At 47.1% G+C, this 24,252-nt stretch overlaps 1 protein-coding gene across 1 annotated transcript in view; it reads left to right on the top strand.

The window, feature by feature from the left end:
* Positions 1 to 24,252, top strand: part of PDE8A (phosphodiesterase 8A) — a 2,294,608-nt gene that overhangs the window by 299,365 nt on the left and 1,970,991 nt on the right. The window lies entirely within an intron of this gene.

The raw sequence follows: 24,252 nt of genomic DNA, 5'->3' as shown, positions 1-24,252 counted from the left end.
GGTCCAGGCAAGAAGTGGTCCTAGTGCTGAGGATTCGGGATATTGCAAATGCTGAATATTGTGAAGATACTGGAGAGATGCAGTGAGTTTTCTTGGGTCCCTATGGTATCCATGAGCATCGGGGGTCACCCCTTGCCTCAGGACTCGATCTCGCCACTGGTCAGATGGCCTCCCAGATCCAGCAGAATCAGCAGTTGCATACATGTTAGCAGATCTCTTCTTTCTGGTGACCAGGTTCCACTGCGCTTTCCCACAGACTCGGAGACACCTCAGGAAGGTCAGGACTTGCTCTCCCAGCAGGCCCTTCGGTATCCAGAGTCAGTCAAACGAGGTGAATATTTCCGTAGCTTTTGGCGGTCCTGAAGCTTTACAGGAGGCTATCCAACTTGCCCTTGGAGTCACTTTTTCAGTCCTGGCGCAAGTGGAGCTTTTGTCACGAGTGGGCACACCAGACACAGTCCTCTCAGTAGGTCCCTCAGTGCAACAGGTGCAGCCCAGTCTTTGGTGCAGCCTCTCTTTGCCTGGTTTTGGTAGCACTATGGCAGTCCTTCTGCATTCCCTCTACTCTATTAGTGATCTGAGGACAGGGTGACTGGGTTGCCAGTTTAATGTCATCTTCGCATTTGTGAGAAAGGAGGACACACTAGCCAATGGGGCAATAGTTCACACGAGGCAACTCTTACAACTTTACATCACTTTCTGGGGATTTGACCTTCATACAATCCCAGGATACCCTTCTCTGCCTCAAACCAAGAGAGTGCATGCCTTCTTCCCCTGTAAGGGGCACTGGGTACACCCTTAGGGAGTACCACAATAATGACCTACTTTGCCTGGGAAAACGGTTCTGGAAGAGGGGTTCTCTTTCTGGAGTAAATGCAAGCCTGTCTACCTACACAACGGAGCGGGCAGGCAAGGTGTGACTCACATTTGCTTCACTTACTTGGTAGTCTCTTTGAAACTGGCCATCTGTGGCCACTACCTGGTAGCCATCCTGCAGGAGGAAGTCACGCCTCAACCTGCCAATGGTTTCTCTTTATTCTCTATTCCTGAGAGCCCTTCACCCCTACTGGGGGGGTGAAGGGGGTTGGTCTCTGTGACAATCTGCTGCAGAAAAGGCTACCAGAGGTTTAGGCAACAAAGTGGTGACTTTCCAAAATCACCTTCCTATTAAAAGTTACAGTGAATCTGATCTCAGCAATCAGTCGGGTTTGATGTAATGATTAATTTGATAATTTGTGATATCTTTGGTGGTCCGAAATGGAAGTTAACACGTAGCGCAGTGGTAGTGTAACTGTATGTTAGCCAATGAGATTACCAGCCTTAGTACAGTGAAAACAACAACTTCATGTTTTCACTGTCAGAACATGTAAAGTTTAAATGCAACATGTCCTTTCTAATATCATGCACTCTGCCTTCTGGGCCACTAAGGCCTGAATTCGAGGTGACTTAGAGACAGTAAAAAAGAATGGTCTGTGGCATGGCAAAGGGGGTTCTCTTGCCATGTTGAGTTTAGCAGTTTAAAGCTGCCCCACTAGGTTTTAGAAGCAGACCTAAATCCATGTTTCCCTTTGTCACACCAGTGGCGGCACAAGTGCTGCAGTCCACTGGTGGCATTTAACTTAAAACCCTTGGGTAAACATTGGGGACTTATACGTAAGTTAAATATGCCAATTGGGGATTGGCTAATCATATACACACTTTTCTGAGGGGGGAATGGTGGTGTAGTGTAGTTCCTATATTCCCAATAGGCTCTGCGCATTGGAATAATATATCCTATAGATTTGACGTAGGACTTATGTCTACTAGGTCTCTATCAAATATATTAAACTTAATTGTGAGTGCCAGCTAGCTCAGAGGTCACTAGAAACTTTCTCAAATAAACAAGAAGGGATTAGTTTCTGACAACCACATAAACATGACAACTTTGTTTTCCAAGAAAAGGAAATGTATCTCTAGAGTCGTGGAAACAATAGATAAGTATTTCACTCAGTCAATCGTGCATGCTTCGTTTCAACTGAGGTGCAGAGAAATAGAGAGACGGGCGTTTTCAATAAAAGGATTTATTGAACAGTCTTCTTTCTCATGCAAGTAAAGTGAACTGCTACAATTGTAATACAGGCTGCAAAGTATAATGCGTACAGCGTGAAGAGTATTATAAAATAATACTGTAAAAGCATTGTATGGTTTCTAAACCATAGATAAATACATACATAAATATCAAAGGCTAAAAGTACTCAACTGGTGCTTCTAAAATACGCCTACCCCGATGTACCTAACCTAAGTCTAGTATGAGGGAAGAAGTAAGTGTGGTGTAGCATAGGTTTAGTTTCTTTGCCAAGAACCTATCCAAGATTTCTCTTTAGGGTCTAATCAGCTCCATACCTTAGTTTAGAATGAAGGAGGTCTGGTATCTCTGTCTCGGGACTCGATTTCCCAACACCCCGGTGCGAGGGGAGCTTGGAAACACTGGAGCTTGATTCTCGCCGAGAGAAATGCAGCCTCTCGATCAGTGCGTCAGCTGGAGGGTCGGCTTCCTTCGGCACTTGCTGTAGCGAGCTGCGTTGGGCAAGTAGATAGTCGAGCTGCTCCGAACCACCATGTGTTTGCTAGAGCAAGTGAAGGCATATTTATACCTTGAAGGTGGCTAGTTTGACGTAAAGTCGGGCATAATAACGTCAGTAAAGAACCCCAAGGGAATGGTAGTTCTTTGTAAACTCCATGAGTTCTTGGACAATTCAATATTCAAGCAAGGGGATGTCCCTGACTGCTTAAGCCGATTTTCCAAGAAATTGTTGTGGCGTTTTATGGTACGGGTGGAAGTAGCCATGCCTGTATTTGGACTGCATGGGCTATGTCTAAATATGGGTATGATTTCTATGCCTATATTAGGGCAATGTGAATTGTAACTATATATGGGCATGAATCGGGAAATTTCGCTCGGATCCTAAAATGCCATACTATACCCACTCCACTCGCCAGATTGGTCGGAATGATAGAAAGCACGTGGTATTCAGATCTCTTAAACGAGCCAAGCCCAGAATCGGTATCATGTGCTCACGACACTTCATTGCCAGGAGAGTGTTCTCTATGGTAATCTGGGTGACGCTGGTGACCGTACTTATCGGAGCAGAAGGAACAAGAATAGTATTCCTGCTACGAGTCCCAAAATGAGAGGCTGGCTGCCGAACACAGAGTGCACGAAGTTTGGAAATATTCCGAGGACTGTTTCTAATGGTGCTAACAGTCCCGAAAAAACTGTCTTTAGTACATGTATGATACCACTGGTATCTGCCATGTTTAAGATACGACCTAACATTTCTACGAAATGTACAGGGCAGTTTGTCGATAAAAGGGCATGTATCTCTGCAGAGGACCTTGCAACGTGTAGTTCATATGTCTCTTTGGACGAGGTCAGTGGCACAGTTTTTTGTAAAAGAATGGCTTTCATTCTGGTTAAAGTGTCAATTCGTATAGAAGAAATGTTCAGTGAAGGTCATAGCGGCGACTCCTCGTCTGTCTGAGTTTTAGGAAACAATACTTGCATACAACAAGTGACCCTGGCTGACACAGTTACGAGATAGGCTATTCCTGGCAACATGCCACAGCAGCTGTGATCATTCAACATAATATAGCCTCCGTCAGAAAGCTGCCTAAAAATTGGATCTATCACTGCAGCTGGAGAACCTTGCAGGTGACAGGATAAGTTGGTCGAAGAACCGTCACAGGCTCCATGTAAATTAATACCCTGACATAAAAGTGTACCGCTTAGTGCTCTTTTGCAGTTTGTACCACTAAGAAATACTTCTTTTCCCCCACTCCAACATCTGTGTGTATATGGTATTTCCCAGGTTGACTTAATGTATTCTTTACCCAACCTTTCATGCACGCCAGCTGGGATATGTTTCAAACAATACTGAAAATGGAAAATTGTGACAGGCAGAGTGATTGTTCCATGTATTAGCCATTCTGTTGCAGGTTTTTCTGAAACAGTTAATGGTAATCTTTCCAGCTTCTAAATGCTCAGCACCGTATTGTCTGCTCCTCTTTGTGCCAAAGTGATTTGTTTATCTGTAAGGTTAAATACAGAAAACAATGACGTGGTGTTGATTAGACGCCATGGCACATATCCAGAATGAACATTTTGTAACGTCCAGCCTAAAAGCATTATAGAACGCAATTGTGACTGTCCATGCTGTAGCATGAGCAAGTCCTGTTCCATTATGTCTATGGCAGAGGATACTATGATGTCCAAAGAATAAATTCTGGATGACAGAGGCGTTAACCCATTGTCAACTACAGAGAGAGCTTTCTCTAAATTAATACGATACATTTCTCGTATTCGTTCTGCAGTCTCTGCTTGTGTCGCTTTCCAAGCTTGATTATGAATGGCATATATACCAGCGTATATAAAACGTTTATGACGCCATTTTGCAGGACCTTGTAAGAAGTTCCTTAAATCAACGTGATTTTAAGTAAAGATAAGTGTTGTTTTACCTCTGTAAGTGTGGATTGTTGTAGCCAGTCAAGGCACAGTTTTCCTACACTGTATGTTGTTACTATCCCTGGATGTTGTCTCTGGACATATCTTGGATCTGGCCTAGTGAATGTAAACCCTTGTGTCTTATTCAGGAATCTATCTTGACAGTTGTTTGTGTCTGTGGGCCAGATTAACCATTTCTTCCAATTAGGATCAGTTCTGTTTTTAAGTGAAATTGTTTTTACGTCGACCCCTCCTTCCGTAGTGTTTTTACTATCAGGTGTAGGTGTAAGGTATGGAGTTTGTTCAAATCTTTTATCTTAGCTAGGCCAAGACAGGATGTCTGTAGGACAGTGTCATTCAAAAACATTATTTGTTCAGGGATAATTCAGGCTCGATATAACGCTTCTATTCCATGCACCTGCCAGTCTATTGCGCCCCAGACAGTTTTTGTTTCAATGTTGTCGCTCCAAAAGTCAAAACCTAACGAGGACAGCTGGGCATAAAAGGCTGCAAAAATTTGCTTATTATTAGTCAACATACTTTTCATTCCTGTCTTATTAACATTTTTAAAGTAAAATGTTTCCGGATTTGAGACATTAAAACCTGAGAAGTATGGAAATGTTTCTTAGAATGTTTTTGAGCTACCCTTTGGTGGGATTGGACAGTGTTCCCATTGATTGAAAGTATAAACATTTCTAGGGTTTGCAGATTTTTGCGTATAATGATGACCATAGTGATTATAACTGTACTCTTGTTCTTAATCTGATGAACCTTCTAAGTATTCATGTTTTGTAAAATTTGCTGACATCTCTAAGTCTGACATCATGTTATTAACAGTCTCAAAGTCCCAATCATCAGGAAATGTGCTGGGTGAAACAAAGTCACTCAAGGAAAACTTGAATTGGTGTAGAATCTTCAACAGCTCTGCAGAACCAAAGATGTCATAATCAGTTCTGTCCCAAGCTATACCACCAGGTATAGGAACGGCTGTGATGTTCACTGATGTCAAGTCTATTTGTTCACAATGAGATGATTTGTGTGGCTTGAGGAGTAAGTTGATGGTCTTACTGGCTGTCCATTTTACTATATCTTCGATTTATCTGCATTCCCAAACGTAATACAAGAATTAACCAAAGTAGGAGAAAAAGTACGCCTAGCACAATCCAAAGTTCAACCCATGGTGAAACCAGATAAGTTTTATAAAGTTGCTGAAAAAGTTCCATTACTTGTTCTTTAAAAGTTTTATTTGCTGGCGTTGTTTCAGGCTCACTGGGATCCTCGGAAAACAGATCAAAGTTAATGAAATAGCCAGAGGCAGTTCTGTCAATGGTAGGTATTGCATCAGGATTACTTGAAATCACTAGAGCTACTGGATCATTTGTCATATTAGTATAGTCAGATGCTTCATCATTGTAGACAGGAGTGTCTTGACAAACTTTTATTTGGGTCTCAAGAGGCACAAGTTCCATGGCTTTATTGCTTAGTCCTTCTTTTCACACTGCAGATTCCTCAAAGGTGATGAGCCTCTCAGTTTGAACCTCTTGGATAGTAGCAAGATTTGGTTGTCTGCTACATCTTTGGAGTCTACTGGGCCTACTACTTATGATTGGCCACATGATGTGGTTTTACCAGGTCGATAGACACAAACCTGTTCTCCTTTCTTCCAGCATGGGGTGGCAGTAACACTGTTCTTGATCCGTGGATTGCTAGCACAGGTACTGGTTGTCTGTAAGAAGGCCCAAATTCCTTCTTACTAATGATCTTTTCTCTGACTAGATCCCCAATCTTTGGAATCCAGGCAGGCCTTGCTGGGACGGGTGGTTCCCCTTCAGTGGTCGTTGGCTTCTGTAATGTGTTGCTTTGACTTCTTCTTGTTTCATTTTTGTTTGATAGCAAAAGGTTTTTGTTCTACCACTGAAGTGTAATGATCAAAGTCCTGGACAATCATTTTAGTACCAAAATGGATTTCATATGGAGTGATTCCACCCAGAGAACTTCTTGGCAGATTGTTTAGACTACCTTGGACACTTATTGGATGTTTGACCCACCAGTCACCCGAGCCTAATACCCTAGCTGTTATAGATTGCTTTATGTCCCGGTTTTTTCTCTCCACTACAGAATTTCCCTCAGGATGGAATGGACTAGAATACCACAATGCAACGCCCAGATTGGCCGTGGCCTCCTTGTAAGCTTTGGAGCTAAACGCAGGACCCTGGTCAGAATGTAGCGTGCCGACTGCGTATGTGCCGATAAAGACTCGCAAATCTTTTATAACAGTTCGGGCATCAGCCAAGCGCTGAGGCCACATCCAAATGAATCTTGAGCATGAATCCACTGCGACCATGATATATTTATAGTTACCATCCCTCCGTAAGGGACCGCAGTGGTCCAGGTAAACGCATGCTAATGGTTTATCTGAAATTAAAAGGGGCGTCTGTGCTGGGCGTTTCACCGCTGAAACCTTCATTTTTTGGCAGATTTCACATTCCAAAACATAGTTTCTGGTCTGTTTCCTCATGCTTGGCCACCAGTATCTTTGTTTTAATAATGACACTGTGGCGGAAACACCTGGTTGTGCAGAGGCGAGCCCTTCATGTGCTGCTAAAATTAGTCCTAATCTATGTTTCATGTTTGGAATTACTCTATCCCCCACTCCAGGGATTAGAGCAAAAGGAACATTATATGCATCAGTTATATATGAGTATTTGAGTGGAAAGCCCTTTGGTAAAGTTTTACCGCTGTCTTTATTGGAAGCGGCGACAGCCTTCATTATTTATTTCGCTGTCTATTTTTGTTTTTGAACGAGTGATTGCAGCTACGGAAGCCGCTTGCACAGCTGCCTTCGCGGCTTCATCAGCCAATGAATTCCCTGCAACGTGAATGCCATCATGCTGATGACTCAGTGTATGGATCATGTGAGTCTTTTGTAGTTCTTTCTGTAATTAAACTAGTACTTGTTCCCAAAGCAACTTATGCTTGATTGTACCACCTTTTGCATCTTTGAAACTGTTTTGAATCCAATTCTGCAAGTATTCATTGTAAGATTGAACGCAGTAACACGAATCGCACACTATGAGTGTGGGGAATTCACGATCGGTATTTTCAAGCGCCATCTTGAATGCCTGTAGTTCAGCTCGCTGAGCTGTACAATCTCCAAGAGATTTCATTTTAGTGACCATAGGTCGGAATTTACCATCGCGCCAGCGACCTTTGACGATCGCGCACGCAGCACTATAAGCTTGTTTACCCCCAGTTGCGGGTTGTGCTGACCCGTCTGTATAAATTATACATTCGTACTGTTCTAGAGGCAGAATCTCAGTGGGCAGAGGACATTCTTGTTCGTATTGTAGAAATTCTTGTGTTTTCAAATAGGGGTAAAAAACATATTCAATGTCTGTTGCAGCAAGAGAGTTAACCTATTGTATCCATCTTGGATCTAAAGCCTTTGCATTCAGAATGCTTGCGTTTGTCACTGCCTCTAAAGCAGGTACAGGAGTAACAACCATTATGCGTTTACCCTGTGCGAGGGCTCTCTCTTTTGCTACTGCAGTTTGAACCGTTGTCAGAATTTTTTCTGTAGAAGTGAATTTAAAATCACACTTGTGTGTACAAGTGTGATTTTATAAGCAATTGGTACTTTTTCACCCTCATTAAAGGTTAAGTACGTGAATCCGCATCTTCCTAGAATGATTCTGATTACAAGGTTACGTACGTTTACGCGTGTCTGTAAATGTGTTGTTGCTAACATGTCTGTTTGCACAGAATGCAAAATTTCTGTGTGTTTTTTAGTCTAATTAGTAGTTTTGAAATCATGTTTGATTAATTCATAGAGAGGTTTAACCCTTTCTGCGTAGTTTAGAATGTAAGTTCTTCTGAAATTTAGGAAACCTAGAATTGACTGTAAGTTTTTCAGCGTTTTTGGAGGTTGGAGCAGTGCACACTTTTCTAAAAAATTGGCTGCCAGGCTTTTGCCTTCACTTGATAACTCGTATTCCTAGAAAAAGGAAGTTGAGGTGGGCAATTCTTGATTTCTTAAAGTTGAATTTATACCCTTCAGAGGCGAATCCAAGTAGAATGGTATTCACTCTGTTTAAGTGCCTGTCCAAGTCATCGTCTGTTAGATAGATGTCATCGACATAAGATAATGCCTCATCATCATACATTTGTAGTAACTCTGTTACTCTAGCTGAAAAATAACCCCGGACTATTCTTGAATTCCTGGAGGAGACGACAGAAGTGACGCTGTGTCCCCATAATTGTGAAAGCGGTCAAGTATCTGCTTTCAGGTGCAATGTTTTGACAGAAGAAACCGTTAGAAATATCTAATGTGATTTTATATTTTTTACGCACAATGTTATTCATTAGTGCTGCACTGTGTGCGTTTTATACTGCAAAGGTTTTACAACTAGAGTTCAAATGTCTGTAGTCCAAAACTAGACAATATGTATTGTCTGGTTTGGAGACAGGAAACAAAGGATTGTTCATTGACGAGGTGCATGTTTCAACCACCCCTTGGTATTCAAGTTGATCTAATATCTCCCTGACCTGTTTTTTTAGCTTCTTGCTTTACTGGACAATGTCTTTGTGCAGGTGGTTGAGTTTTTAACTGGATTTTATAGTGACGGGAATCCTCATCCAATCCTACATGATTTTTATATAATGCTGGAGCCTGGGCTACAGCCCATTTTCTGGCATAGGTGTATTTTAAGTGAATTGGAATGTGATTGGAGAAGGCTGGCATAATGATGTCTTCGCCATGTGGGCATTCCCTGACAAATTTTGGTGGCCAGTCTTTTTCAGCTAGAAAAATGTCATAACCCTTAGAGAGCTTCTCCCAAAAGAGTGCTCTTATTTTCCTCGTTATGTCCCCCTCCATTAGGAGCGTTACTTCATATAACTTATGGGGTACACTAACCCTGGCATCGGCAGTTTCTACTTGGATGTACTCATTCAAGTTCACTGTCTCCAGATGATCCTTCAAGATCTTGCGAGCTATGGTGACTTCTGCTGCGCTGTCCAGCATTTTCTGGGCCCACTCCCCGTTCTTGAGTTGTGCCCTCAAGATCCTCGGCATGTCTGATTTTTAGACCTGCTACCTTCTTTTTGGTGAATTGAGCTTTATTTTTTGGAACGTGTTGATCGTCTTTGGACTTCACACGTTCTTCCTTGTGTTCTGACTGTCCTCTTCTTTCCGATTTCTGTGAGGATGTCTGAAAGGTACAAGAGGAACGTGTATCAGTATCTTGATATCTATCAGGTTTTTTTCAAATTATCCCTGTTCCTGAGGTTATACCTCTTTTCAGAGGGCTCCTTTTGAGGAGACCTTCCTCGGGACTGAGAGCCCTTCTCTTTAGAAGTGTGTTTAGTATTCTCCCACTTCTTTTTGAGAGTAGTGCACAAGTTACTTACCTTCGGTAACGATATATCTGTAAGAAACAGTAGTTAGTTTTAGATTTCTTACCTTAGAATATCCCCAGGTGTCAGACTGGCTCCGGAAAGTTTTGCTTAGCAGTACCCTTGCGCGTCAGTAGGCGTCGTCTGCGGCTCCACGCCTGTCGTCGGCGTCGTGATCGCCGGGCTGACGTCAGAGTGCTTAGATGCCGCCCTTGCGCGCTGACGTCAATTCTTGTACATAGCTTTCTGCGCCAGGAACGCAGAGCCATGCCAGATACCGACACTGGTGCCAAAAAACTAGGTCCCTAAAAGGGAGATACCTTAGCCCTAGATATCGGTTCGCAGAACGGGCAGGATGGGTGGGGCGGTAAGGAATCTAACACTAATTACTGTTTCTTACAGATATATCGTTACAGAAGGTAAGTAACTTGTGCATCTGAAAGAAACAGGTTAGTGTTAGATTCCTTACCTTGGAATAGATACCCCAGCAATACCAACTCCGGTGGTGGGTCTGCGAACCAAGATCACACCAGAAAGTCCTGGAGAACGGAACGGCTGAAAAGCCATCTCTCCGGACTTGGCTGTCCAGGCAGTAGTGTCTAGCAGATGTGCGCAGCGAGGCCCACGTAGCTGCCTGACAGATGTCCTGCAAAGGGACTCCCCGACCCAGGGCAGTAGTAGCCGCCTTGGCCTGAGTGGAATGGGCCCTCAGCCCCACAGGAGGCTCCTTTTTCGCCAAGGAGTAACAGACCTTAATGCACAACACGACCCACCGAGAGATGGTCCGTTTGTGCACCGCCCGTCGCTTCTTCGCACCCACGTAACCAACAAAGAGCTAGTCGTCCACCCAGAACTGGCGTGTGCGGTCAAGATAAAAAGAGAGCGCACGTTTTGGGTCCAGACGGTGGAGCCTCTCTTCCTCTTTTGAGGGATGCGGAGGCAGAAAGAAGGTGGGCAAGGTGATGGACTGCCCAATATGAAAGGCCGTAACCACCTTGGGCAGGAAAGAAGGACGAGTTCTCAAGACAACTTTGTCCGGATGGACAGAGAGGACAGGAGGCTTAGAAGATAGAGCCTGGAGCTCACTCACTCTCCTGGCAGAGGTGATGGCAACCAGGTATGCAGTCTTAAGAGTCAGAAGACGTAGAGGGCAATTGTGAAGTGGCTCGAAAGGAGCGCACATCAAATAGGTAAGAACAAGGTTCAAGTCCCACTGAGGCATCACGAAAGGAACAGGAGGAAACATGTGCGTGATGCCTTTCAAGAATCTATTTACAACCGGGGACTTGAAAAGAGAAGGCTGATCAGGAAGCCTCAAGAAGGCAGAAATGGCATAGAGGTAGCCTTTGATAGTGCCCAGAGCAGAGCCCTGCTGGGCAAGAGAAAGAAGAAAGAGGAGATCCTCTGAAAGGGGGGCAGAAAGTGGATCCACAGCCTTTGCTGTGCACCATGCCACAAATTTGTTCCACCTGCAGGCGTATACCGATCTTGTGGAGGGACGCCTTTCTGCCAGAATCACATCACAGACTTCAGGGGGCAAGTCAAATGGCCTCAACTGCCGCCGCTCAATCTCCACGCATGTAGGTGGAGACTGGACAGGTTTGGGTGGAGGACCGTCCCCTGCTGCTGTGACAGAAGGTCCTCCTGAAGAGGCAGATGAATCGGGGGATTGACTGACATGCTGGGTAGCTCGGGATACCAGTATCTTTTTACCCGGTCCGGAGCCACAAGCATGACTTGGGCCCGGTCTCGCCTGATCTTCTTCAGCACTTTGGGCATAAGTGGTATAGGTGGAAAGGCGTACAACAGACCGCAGCTCCACTCGCGACGAAAAGCGTCTCTGAGCGAGTGCGACCTTGGTTCTGCGGCCTGTGGCAGGCTGGACGTGTGGGGGCACCCCTCCCGTGGCCACGAAAGGGGCGAAGAGCAGAGGTTTACTGACGCTGGCCCGACAGGCACAAGGACTTGCCCGTAGCCCTGGAGTCCTTGAAATGCTCTAGCGCACTGCCTGCTTTGTCGCTGAAAAGGCGACGGCTATCAAAGGGCATGTCCATGAGCGCGGCCTGGAAATCCCCCGAAAAGTTGGCAGACCTCAGCCAGGCGTGACGGTGAACCGCCACCGTCGTCGCAATCGCCGTACCCAGCGAGTCTGTGGTATCGAGTCACACCGAATGGAATAGCGTGCTGCATCCCGTCCCTCTGCTAGGGCCTGGGTAAGCTTTGCCTGGACCTCCACCGGGCACTGCCTCAGCACTTCCGCAACCGTATCCCACAAAGAGTGGGTGTAACGGCCCAAAAGGCAGGCGGTGTTGACAGACCGCAACCCCAAACTCAGTGAGGAGAACAGTTTCTTCCCAAACTGATCGTACGTTTTGGATTCTCGATCTGGAGGAGCGGTCGGAAATGCGGTCTGGGATGTAGAGGCCTGGATCACCAGACTTTCGGGGGTGGGGTGGGTGGACAGAAAGCAAGGGTCGACCGGAGCCGGGCGGTGGCGTCGGGCCACGTTCCGATCTACAGGGAGGCCTGTAGAGGGCTTGGACCAAGTACCCATCAGAACGTCAGTGAGTGCTTCATTGAACGGCAGCAGAGGCTCAGAGGAGCTTGCCTGCGGTTTGAGCACCTCAGTGAGGAGATTAGTCCTCAAGGCCGTGACAGGGAGCTCAAGAGCCAAGGCCTTGGCCAACACCACTGTTAGAAGGGCGATCCCAGGGGAGACAGAAGATGTCTGACTGACCACCCCGAGACCCACCTTTCCTTATGGAATTGGCCGAGCGCCGTCGGGAGGCCTCCTGGGCGAGGCTTCTCTCCTACAATCGTAACAGCCGAGCAATCACACCACTACAAAGGGACACCACACGAGAGTAGATTCTTAAGAGTCTTTATCAGGATTAAAGGCAGGTTCTCGCAGCAATATGTACAAAGGGATCGAGAGATCCTTAAAGTCTCGGTATCAGGGGGCAAGGGGGTAGCGGGACAGTCTTGGTACTAACTGGTACTAGGATACCCTGCGCACAGCTCTCAATCCTCGAGCTGGGGGGGTGCAAGGAGCCGCGACAGCGTCAGCAGGGCTCTGAGGTTGGTTCAGCGATGTCGGGCCGCGACAGCATCAGCAGGGCTCCGAAGATGGTTCAGCGAGGTCGGCCGCGACAGCGTCAGCAGGGCTCCGAGGATGGTTCAGCGAGGTCAGGCCGCGACAGCGTCAGCAGGGCTCCGAGGATGGTTCAGCGTGGTCGGGCCGCGACAGCGTCAGCAGGGCTCCGAGGATGGTTCAGCGAGGTCGGGCCGCGACAGCGTCAGCAGGGCTCCGAGGATGGTTCAGCATGGTCGGGCCGCGACAGCATCAGCAGGGCTCCAAGGATGGTTCAGCGATGTCGGGCCGCGACGGCGTCAGCAGGGCTCCGAGGTTCCAGGCACAAGAGTTCTTATCAGGATAAGCCGCGACGAGGTCAGCAGGGCTTCGACTCCAAGATACAACTGGAGTCCTAATCCAGGGCTGGCCCAGATATAGGACTGGAGTCATTTGATGTCCGGACCCTCGCGCCTGGGGGTCAGAGGGGCCGGGATGAAGGTGTCCAGACACCCAGCAGGGGGGTGGAGCCAGCGCCCAGGGAGGCCGGAGGGCGATCGATACCAGGTGTCCGGGGACGGCTGGAGGGCCATCGAAACTCCCCTCCTCCCGGATCCGTCAAGTGGCCCCTCTACCACCTGGGCGGATCTTGGTGCCTCGATGTTGGGGCTTCGCTGGGGCCGCGGCCGGGGTCGGGCCGAGGCCACGTGCTCGGGACTTGATGGGCCCAAGATGGAGTCGGGCCTGAAATGGCGGCCCGGAGTGGTAGCCGGACCTGCAGAGTTGGGGCGAGCATTTTTCGCCGGGGTCCAGGGGGGAGAGCCGCTGGTTGCCAGGGGGGATGTTCTCGTCGAGAGTTCGTGGAGGGTAGTGTCAAGGGGGGGTGACAGCGGTCGATGGAGGGCCGGTGTCGTCCAGGGCCCGCCATGCGGGAGGGGTAGGACCACGCCACGAGGCCGGGTCCAACAACCACGCTGTAAGCAGCACCCTCCTCCGAAGCCATAGTGTCAGGTGAAGTGTCTAGACCACTGGCCACCCCCAGCTCATCTGCCCAGTCGTGGCTCAACTGGCACTGCTGTGCCAGAGGGTCCTCAAACCTCTACCAGTTCTCCCCTTCATCCGTGTCCTGAAATTCAGGCAAAAATGACAGCGGGGTCATAGATGAATTGCTCACCCATCGACGTTGGAGACGGCGAAGTGCGGCGCCGCACCAGCGTCGGACCCGGAATGGGGCTGAACCCGGGCCGGCGTCATCCGAAGACGATGCCGGGAGCGACACCATGGGGGTCGTCACCAGTGGAGGGGTCGTGAGGTCGACTGGTGACGCCTCGGATCCAGGCCTGGATCCTGTGGGGCCCTGCGACGTCTGGACCGAAGTCGACAACGACGCCAGGGCCGAAGCACTCGCCGGGGCCGGAGCCTCCGGACTGCAAAGGGCCCCAGTCGGGATTGCGGGGCCGAAGGCGACCCAGTAACCCCCACCGGAGGAAAGTGAGTCCTCATGGCAATGAGGAAATCCCGAATCTCCTCCGGTGTCGCTCGCAGGCTAGGGACTGGAGGGTATGGGCCTGGCGGCGGCACCGGCGCAGCCTCACGGGTGGTCGCCCGAGCCCTCAGCCGTGTCGTGCGAACGGCGAGGGGGGGCCGAAGAGCGATGTTGTCTCTTGGACTTTTTCTTAGAGTGCCTCGACTTACCGGAGGACTTGGAGCCCGACGAGTGATGGCGATGACTCGACGAGCGATGACTGCGGCTCCGCAACCGGTACCTCGACCTCCTACTCAACTTGGACCTCGAGCAGCGCGGAGCCGACTGCCGGATCTCGAGCAGCTTGTGGGACCGCTCCCGCCTACCCTTCGAGGTCAAGGCTCGGCAGTCGGGGCACGACTTGTCGTCGTGGTCTGCCCCGAGGCAGTAAAGTCACTGACGGTGGGGGTCGGTCACCGACATTATGAGGTGACAGGCCTCACAGGGTTTGAAGCCCAGCATCCCTATCGGCACCAGGAGTCGATGTCAACTCGAAAAAGATGATCAAAAGAGATCAAAAAGTTGGTCAAAAGGTGACCAGAGTACTGCTCTTCCCGGATCTGCGCTTGCTGGCACGAAAAAAAAGAAGAACTGTCGTCAGCGCGCGAGGGTGGCGTCTAAGTACTCTGACGATGTCATCCTGGCGATCACGACGCTGACGATGGACTAGGAGCCGCAGATGACGCCTACCGACGCGCAAGGGTTCTGCTACGCAAAACTTTCCGAATCCAGTCTCACGCCTGGGGATATTGTAAGGTCAAAATCTAACACTAACCTGTTTCTTTCAGATGAGACTGTTTATAATAAAGATCTTTTCAGGACTTTCTGTTAGTTGGGGCTTTACTGGTTTCCCACCCAAACTATCTCTACCTAGTTTTTCATAGGATTTTTAAATTATTCTGGCCAGTTCATTGGGTTGCTCAGTTACATCAAATTCTATAAATTTTTGGCAGATCACCACAGATGCTGCCTCACCTTTATTATTAGCTAATATTATAGCTGAGACCTGTTTGAAATCTCTCAGTAATTTCATACCCAGATTCAAAGTAGGCTCTGTCCTGTATTCATTTTTAATCTGTTTCAGGACATCTGGTATAACTGCCTTAGACGGAACACCGTGTGTTTTTGTGTAGATTGCAGCAGAGACTGTACCCCAAGTGTCACAGTCCTCCAGGTGTGGTGCGATCCCCATTGGTAAACAGATTGTTAAAATTCTGTGTTTCTCATGAGTGGTAGTATCAGGAAATACTGCCTTGATTTGAGTAATTGTTTGAGCTATCCAGAATGAAATTTGTTCCCTTTTTGCAGGCAATTTACCAATGTCTGATTGTATAGTCTGTTGTTTGATTTTATTTGTGTTCCCCTGGTGAGGGGTTTGTTGTGGAATCCTTATAGGAGGTTGGACTGTCAGAGTCCGCATGACATTGAACCAATTGTCTATGTATTTTTATTAGTTGTTTTAGTTGAACTAATAGTTGCGCACCTGTCATTTCTTCAATGGCAGGGTGTGGTGTATTGCTGGCTAGTACCGGTCATGTTGCTCCTGGTCTACCTTGTGGACCGAGCCTGGTAATGTGATTTTGATGTTGTAGGGCGCCTTTAAACCAGAGCGCATGCTCTTGGTAAGTTAGTGGAATTTCAACATCCTCGAAAGGAGTGTATTCCGTTGGAGGTTCCTCTTCTTTGTAGAAGTGAAACCATGTGTTACTGAATTTGCTTCAGGGAAGAAAATCCATGAATAGAATACCTCTGTCTGCCGATATTCATGTGCCTCTATGACAAAAATGACCCTACCACTTCTTGGTGATAGGCCATGTGTTATAAACTTTATAGTGATGGTTTTCCTTAAGTTTTCCGGGATGATTATAGCATCCGGGTCGTCTTGTTGGAAACCTGTAATGTCTAAGCCCCGTTGAGTTGCAGTTGCTGCAGCTCAACCGGTTGCGTTATTGTTGTCGTTATTCGACATTGTTCAATGAAAGGTGCACAATATTTTGGAACACTGTATCCTTCAACGTTGAACAAACCAAAAACTAATACATAGGATTTTCATCCAACTCAGTTATGGCGGATATTTTATCCTTTTACCCACTCCAGACGTCTATTGGAGTATTTTTCGGTAAAATGGGTTCTCTGTGAAAAGCACGACTGAGTTACTCTAGTATCTAGCGTTAAATTAGTGCCTTACCAAACGTTGGGCACCATGTAGTATAGTTCCTATATTCCCAATAGGCTCTGCGCATTGGAAGAACAATAGTTACTTACCTATAATCTGTGGTTCTCCAGTATTGATATTTTTCATAGATTCACATGCCTGAATCATTCCCCGTCGTCGGAGTGGTAGTCTCACGTTACATAAAAAAGCAATAAAATGCTAATAATAACCAAAAAACCTTAGTAATAAACAACCAGGAAGTAAAGTAGCCCTAAGCTACAAGAGTAAAAACTTCCACACTCATGACTATCATAGTCATTTTGTATAGTCCAAACTGCAGCCAATCAGCAACAGCACCCACCAGAATGTTCTCCCCAGAGGCTCAGGCTCTCAGATTTTCTCGCACAGGAGTGAAGCTAACATCATAGCCTAAGGAGGTGGGCGGGTGCATGTGAATCTATGAAAGACAGCAATACTGGAGAACCACAGATTACAGGTAAGTAACTATTGTTCTTCTCCAGTATTGGGGTGTCTTTCATAGATTCACATGCCTGAATCAGAGTAGATAGCAGTACAAACCATAATGCTCGTTAGATGCTCGTTGTATCACAGTATACATGTACATACGCATATCAATGCATCATGAATAAAATCTTAAACATATATAAATACAATAGTGTTTACATATGCATACTGGGTAGGATATAAAAAACTATTTATGAATAAGCGTCTAAAAAGAGCATAGTGAAGGAGGGAGAACAGAGGCTCACCTTATTTAATAAGATTGCCGAGAACTGCTCGTCCCACTGACGTATCTGCATCACTTGCAGTGTCCAAACAGTAATGTTTGGTAAAAGTGTGTCTGCTGGACCAGGTTGCCGCTCTGCAGATCTGATGGAGAGGCACACCAGCAAAGAGAGCGGTGTATGAGGAGATTGCTCTCATAGAATGTGCTCTCGGTGTGGTGCGTAGAGGCCTTCCCGCCTGTTGAATGACACAGACTAATCGCCGAGGACATCCAACGAGCTATAGTCTGTTTGGATACTGTTAGATCTGGGGCTCTTTAGTTGGCAATGGTTATCACCTTTGTCCAAATAGGGAACCTTACTTCTAAGTCAGGATAAGTGGATTACACTCCTTAATAACCCCTGCTCACCCCCTTGGTAGCTTGGCACGAGCAGACAGGCTTTCCTCAGAGGCAGTGTGTTAAGCATTTCTGAATATACACAGTAATACAGTGATAACGCTACAGATGGACACAACACAGGTTTTATAAAAAATAAGTATTCTTTATATAGACTTAAACACAAGACCACAAACGACAAAAATCCACAATACTACGCTTAAGGTTACTTAAAAGATGATTAAAGTCTCTTAGTTCAAGTTGTTGGTAAATGCGACAAAGTTTTCAACAAAGTACCTGGATGCGTAATGCAAAGTGAACAAAAGGCTCGCAAAAGGGGAGGTGCATCAGTTCCGTGACCCGGGGGAACCGTTGCGTCCTTCCTCAATGCTTGCGCAGAGTAGGGGACTCGTCGTGAGCCTTACCGGTGCGGAGGTGATGCGTAGATTCTCGGCCTGCGGGCCCGTTGCAGTGCGCAAGATGGTGCCTTGATGCGATGCGACGATCCGGTTGCGATGCGAGAAGATGGCGCCCTTGTTGCGGCGATTCGATGACGATGACGCCCTGGCAGCCTTGCGACGACTCTGTACTTTAGAGCCGCGACAGGCCCGGCGATGCGCTTCTCCGGTGATGCGATGGCGACTCTCTCGATGGAGTCACGCTTCTCCGGTGATGCGACACATGCTTCCAGGGAGATGCGGCAAAGGCACGCTTCTCCGGCGTTGCGACGATTTCAGCTGCGGCGGCGACACGCTTCTTCTCGATGCGTCACGCTTCCAGCTCCCAGCGGCACGCACGTGACTGGAGTCAGATTTCCCAGCAAGGAAATTCAGGAGGGAGCTGGAGGTGAAGTATTTTGTCCCTGAGACTTCAGCAGGAGGCAAGCACAGTTCAAGTGCTTGGAGAATATGCTGTAGATGAAAGTCCTTACAAAGTTCCTTCTCCTTTCCCTTGGCAATGAAGCAACCACTGTAGGCCAACCCAGCAAACAGCACACTGGCAGAGGGGCAGTCCATACTCCTGCATCTTCCTTGGTTCTTCTCCTTGGCAGAAAGGTTTCTTGTTCCAGAAGTGATCTAATTTCTGGGGATCAGGGTCCCAATATTTATACTCCAAAATCCTTTGTTCTCTGAAGGCAGAGAGGCCTCTGCCTAGTTCAAACCAGTTCCTGAGCACTTTGTTGACATGACTCTCTTCTTCCTTTCATTCTGCAGGGCAGAGACATCAGCCGCTCCACAGGAGGTGGAGCCAGCACAGGGGAGACAAGATGCAGCTCTGGAGCACTCTGTTGACATGATTCCTCCTCTCCTTTCACAGTGCAGGGCAGAGACATCAGACAAGCCAGAGGGGGTGGAGCCAGCATTGTAGAGGAAAGACCCAGCCCTATTCAGTTCCCAGGTGCAACTCCTCCCTCCCATCTAGATGCAGATCTCTATATTCACCACTGGGCTGCCCCAACCGGTCTCCTGGAATTCCCCAGCCCTGTCACACACAAACCCAGACAAGGAATACACAACCCCAGCAGAGGTAGGCTCAAATGGTTAGGCAAGCAAATACCTACTTTCTACAAGTGGTATTTGCAAACACAGAATTTTAAAATAAACTTTACTAAAAGGTGTACTTTATTATTCTGAGGTCAGGCATACTAAATTCGAATTTCTACCATGTTCCCTGAGTCAGTTAGGATTATAAGAATGCAATAATCTAATTGCCCATTCTAGCCTATGAGAACAGGTAGCCTTCAATAGTGAAAAACGAAAGTGGTTGTAATTCACTATTAGGACATGCTACACACATCAGAGCATGTCCTACCTTATACTTACAATGCACCCTGCCCTTGGGCCTACCATAGGGGTGTCTAATATGAAGCAAAGGGAAGGTTTAGGGACTGGCAAGTGGGTGCACTTGGCCAGGTCGACATGGCAGTGCTAGACTGCACACAGGCCTTGCAATGGCAGGCCTGAGACACACTTTACAAGCTGCTTCTGTGAGCGGCACAACAAGTGCTGCAAGCCCACCAGCAGCATTTGATTTACAAGCCCTGGGCACACATGGTGCACTGTACTAGGGGCTGACAGATAAATCAAATAATCCAATCATGGAATCCAATCAGTATATCAATTTAACATGGGGAGCACTTGCACTGTGGCACTGATTAGCAGTGGCACAGTGCCCAAAGCATAAATCCAGCAAAACCATATCAAAACAGAGGAGGCAATCTGTCAAAATTAGAAGGGAGACTCACGCCAATGATGTCAAGTCTAACAGATACAGAGTAACCTTGACGTAGCCTACCATACGCTACGAAAAGTTGATCTGATTTTCGAATCGTAGCAGTTCGTTGCAGAAAGAACTTGAGACATCTCCTGATGTCAAGGGAATGCAAAGCTCTTTCTGCCGCTGTTTGAGGATTTGGAATTTTTTTTTTCAGAATTACCGGTTCATTAAGGTGAAAATCCGTAGGAACCCTTAGGCATGAAGCTGGGATTGGTACGAAGCACCACTGAATTAGATGTGAATTGCAGAAAAGGTGACTTAATCGTGAATGCTTGAATGTCACTGACCCTTCTTGCTGATGTCAGTGCCAGCAGCAGAGATACCTTCCAAGAAAGGAACTTAAGGTCCACTTTATGAATAAGTTCAAAGGGGTGTCGCATGAGTTGAGCGTGCACCACATTCAAATGCCAAGATGGAGGTGGACGCCGAATAGTGGGAAACATACGAAAGAGCCCTTTAAAAAATTGTTGAATAACTCTAGAAGAGTAGAGAGAGTTAGAACCATCCTGACAGAATCTTGAGATAGCTGCCAAAAACCCCTTCAACATGAAATGAGATAATCCAGACATTGCCAATTGAAGAAAGAGCGGTAAAATATGTTCTGGCTTGACATGAATGGGATGTAAATTGACAGATTGACACCAAGTGCAGAACCTTTTCCTTTTGAGTTTGTATGTCCTTATCGTGGCAGGTGCTCGAGCATTGGCTACAACTTCTTTACACTCTGCAGGGATATCTAAGTGTAAAAATTCAAGGTGTTGAGGAGCCATGCTGCTAATTTCAAGGATGCTGGGTCCGGGTGACAGATCTGACCCTTTTGAATGGACAGAAGGTTCGGTATTGGTGGAAACTGAATGGGATCGTACTCCGAAAGGAGAAGCTAGGTGAACCAGTATTAGCGAGGCCAGCTAGGGGCAATAAGAATGAGGCGACAAGGCTGCTTCTTCATCTTGGAGATGACCTTGGGAATCAGTGGAATCGGAGGAAAGACGTAGGCATTAATCTGTGACCAGTTCATGGAAAGCGCATTCCCGCACGAGTCCCTGTGGGGAAGCCAGCTTGCGAAGTATGGGTATTTGCGGTTCTGGCTGGTCGCAGACAGGTCCAGCTCGGGACTGCCCCATTCCCGGAAAACTCAATCCAATGTTGGTTGATGCATTTCCCACTTGTGATTGGACATTTGAGATTTGCTGAGAGAATCCGCTCGGACATTGGAAACCCCTGAAACATGGACAGCTGAGAGAGTGATCCCATGACGTAGTGCTCAGTCCCAGATCTCCTGGGCTTGCTGAGAGAGAAGGACCGACCTTGTACCACCCTGTTTGTTTAGGTAGTGCATACTTGTCGTGTTGTCTGTCCGAATCAGCACCGACGTCCCTAGTATGATGGTTCGAAAGGACTTCAGAGCCAAGAAAATGGCTCACAACTCTAGAAGGTTGATGTGCCATTTCCTTTGTTGTACATTCCATTTTCCATTGACTATCATTCCCTGAAGGTGTACCCCCCATCCTTCGAGGGAAGCGTCCGTTGTGATTGAGAAATTTGGTACCTCCGATAGGAATGTACATCCCTCTCGCAAGTTCTTCATCCGAGCCCACCAAAGCAATGCTTTTTGCATTCGAGGCGTTATGAGAATGATGTCGAACAACCTTGAAATCTACAACCATTGAAGGTTGAGTTCTTCCTGCAAAGGTCTCATTCTGAGACGGCAATTTGGTATCAATGGGATGCAGGATGAAATCATCCCCAGAAAAGATTTGAATAGTTGAACTGAAACGTACTCTTTTCCAAGCAACAGGCGAGCTAATTTTCGGATCTTGTGTGCCTCTCTCTTGAGACGAAAGCCTGCGTGAGTTGGGTGTCCAGTGTGGCTCCCAAGAAGGTCTTCCTTTGTGACGGAATTAGATTAGATTTGTCGAAGTTGATGGAAAGACCGAGAGACTGGAACAGCGATAGACATCTTTGGACATGTGTGTTTGCCTCTGATAAGGAATTAGCCTTGATAAGGCAGTCGTCAGAGTAAGGGAAGATTGGAACGCCTTCCAAGCGAATGTGTGTGGCCACCGGAGCTAGCACCTTTGTGAATACACGGGGTGCTGACCGTAGTCTAAAGGGAAGGACTCCGAATTGAAAATCCCTGCCAGCCACTCTGAACCGTAAGAACTTTCTGTGCCTGGGGAGGATCGGCACATGAAAATAAGCATCTTGAAGGAGGAGGGTGGCCATGTCATCCCCTACCGAAAGAAGGTGGAGGATTTCTTGAAGCGTTAACATCCGGAAGGAAATTTCTTCAGGTATTTGTTGAGGGCGCGCAGGTCGAGGATAGGGCGCCATTCCCCTGCCTTCTTGCATATGAGGAAGAATTTTGAGTAGAATCCCGTTCCTCTTTGCAATTGAGGGAGTTTTTCGATCGCTCATTTCCGAATCATTAAATTTATTTGGGAGAACAGCTCCTTGAGATGAGCCGGAGGTGGGCCCTTGGGAGGAGAATTTGGAGGGGTTTTGATGAATTCCAAAGTGTGGCCTTTGGCCACTATATCTAGGACCCACTTATCTGTAGTAATCTTGGACCAGTTCGAGTAGAAATGGGAAATATTTTCCTCCAACATTTTACTGGGGGACGGGCAGAGATGGTGGCAGGTGGCATATCTCATTGTTTCTTGGAGGAATCCCGCCCACGATAGGAGGACCTCCTCTTTGATTGCGAGTAGCTGTTACCTCGCTGTCCGTACGTCTGTTGTTTGTATGGTTGATACCTCTGGTTACTTTGAGAGGCTTGGTACGATCTTTGCTGATTGTACCCCCCTCTATTGGAGAAGGACCCAAGTCCTTTGGCACCATGAAAGGATGACCTACGAAACTGAAGGCTACCCAGTGATCTTGCCGTTTCTGTGTCCTTTTTAATTGCCTGCAGGGCCTCCTTGACGTGCTGGCCAAAGAGAAACTCCCCATCATACGGCATGTCGAGGATTTTAGCTTGGAACTCTTGGCGAAAGGATGTTGACTTCAGCCAACCCTGCCTCCTTAGCACTGCTGCGCCCGCTAACTTCCTGAAACCTGTAGATCTCTCTGGGCTACATGGGATGCAGAGTCGGTGGAACTAGTTAAAGCGTAAAGGCTGACTCTCAGAATCTGTTTTTTACCTGTGCATGTGTGTGGGTCCCCGGAGGATGGGGGCGCTTGTAGACTAAGCCTAAGGAGGGGCCCTTGTGTTCTTCTCCCCTACCCCTCCATCCCTCCTTCCCCACTTGTGTGCCATCTCACCCACTCATCCTCCTCCTCCCATTCTCTGCATGGCCAGGTGTTGGTGGGAGAAGCTGCCGCTATAGATGTCTGCTGCCGCTGCTGTGTGTTTTAGAAGTTCAGACCCAGATGTACGAAGCCTTTTAGCATTTCTTAACGGGCCGAATTGCTAACAACAGGAGAGTTTAAGGCTTGGCAAAGGTTTTAAATATCTACTCGAAGTAGCAGTAAACTGCACACCGAGGCCTTGCAATGGCAATACAGGTTTGAAAAACTGCTTGTGTGGGTGGGACAATCAGTGCTGCAGGCACACTAGTAGCATTTAGATTGCAAGCCCTGGGTAGATATGTCAATTGTGTATACACCAATTTGTATGGGAGAAGCACATGCACTTTAGCACTGGTCAGCAGTGGTAATGTGCCCAGAGTCCTAAGGCCAACAAAAATATTTCAGCAAAAAGAGGAGAAAGGCAAGGAAGTTTGGGGGTGATCCTTGAGACAGGGTCACTTTCCAACATACACCTTCTCCTTTCTCCCCTTTAATACCAAGTAAAACGTAACCTTTACATCGGTACATAGTTTGCTGTTGTCTCAGTCACCTCTACTCATTTTCCTCACTTACCTCTAAAGGTCACCACCAACACTGCTTTTATTACTGTGTACTGAATACCACTATACAAACATTACTGTTAGAATGAAAGTTAATTGAAACAGACCCCAAATCTCAGTGCAATGGATCATTAAAAACATGCTACCCATCACTGGGAACAGTCCTTCTCAAGTAGTAAGATAGAAAAACACATGGAATGGACTACGGACATGAAGGAAAGTTTCAGTTCTAATAAAGGACATGCAGGTCAGGATTACGCTGTTCTTCAAAGAGCATTAATACATTTCCATTAGGAAAATTTCGATCTGGCTGCTGTCGGTTGTTTGTATAGTTACCAATATTTACGTTTTATCACAATACAGTAGAAAAATCAATG

Source organism: Lissotriton helveticus, chromosome 3_2 (genome assembly GCF_964261635.1).
Source record: "Lissotriton helveticus chromosome 3_2, aLisHel1.1, whole genome shotgun sequence".
NCBI classification, from domain to species: Eukaryota; Metazoa; Chordata; class Amphibia; order Caudata; family Salamandridae; genus Lissotriton; species Lissotriton helveticus.
Note: the sequence above shows the minus strand (reverse complement) of the source record. Positions and strands in the feature narration are given on the sequence as shown.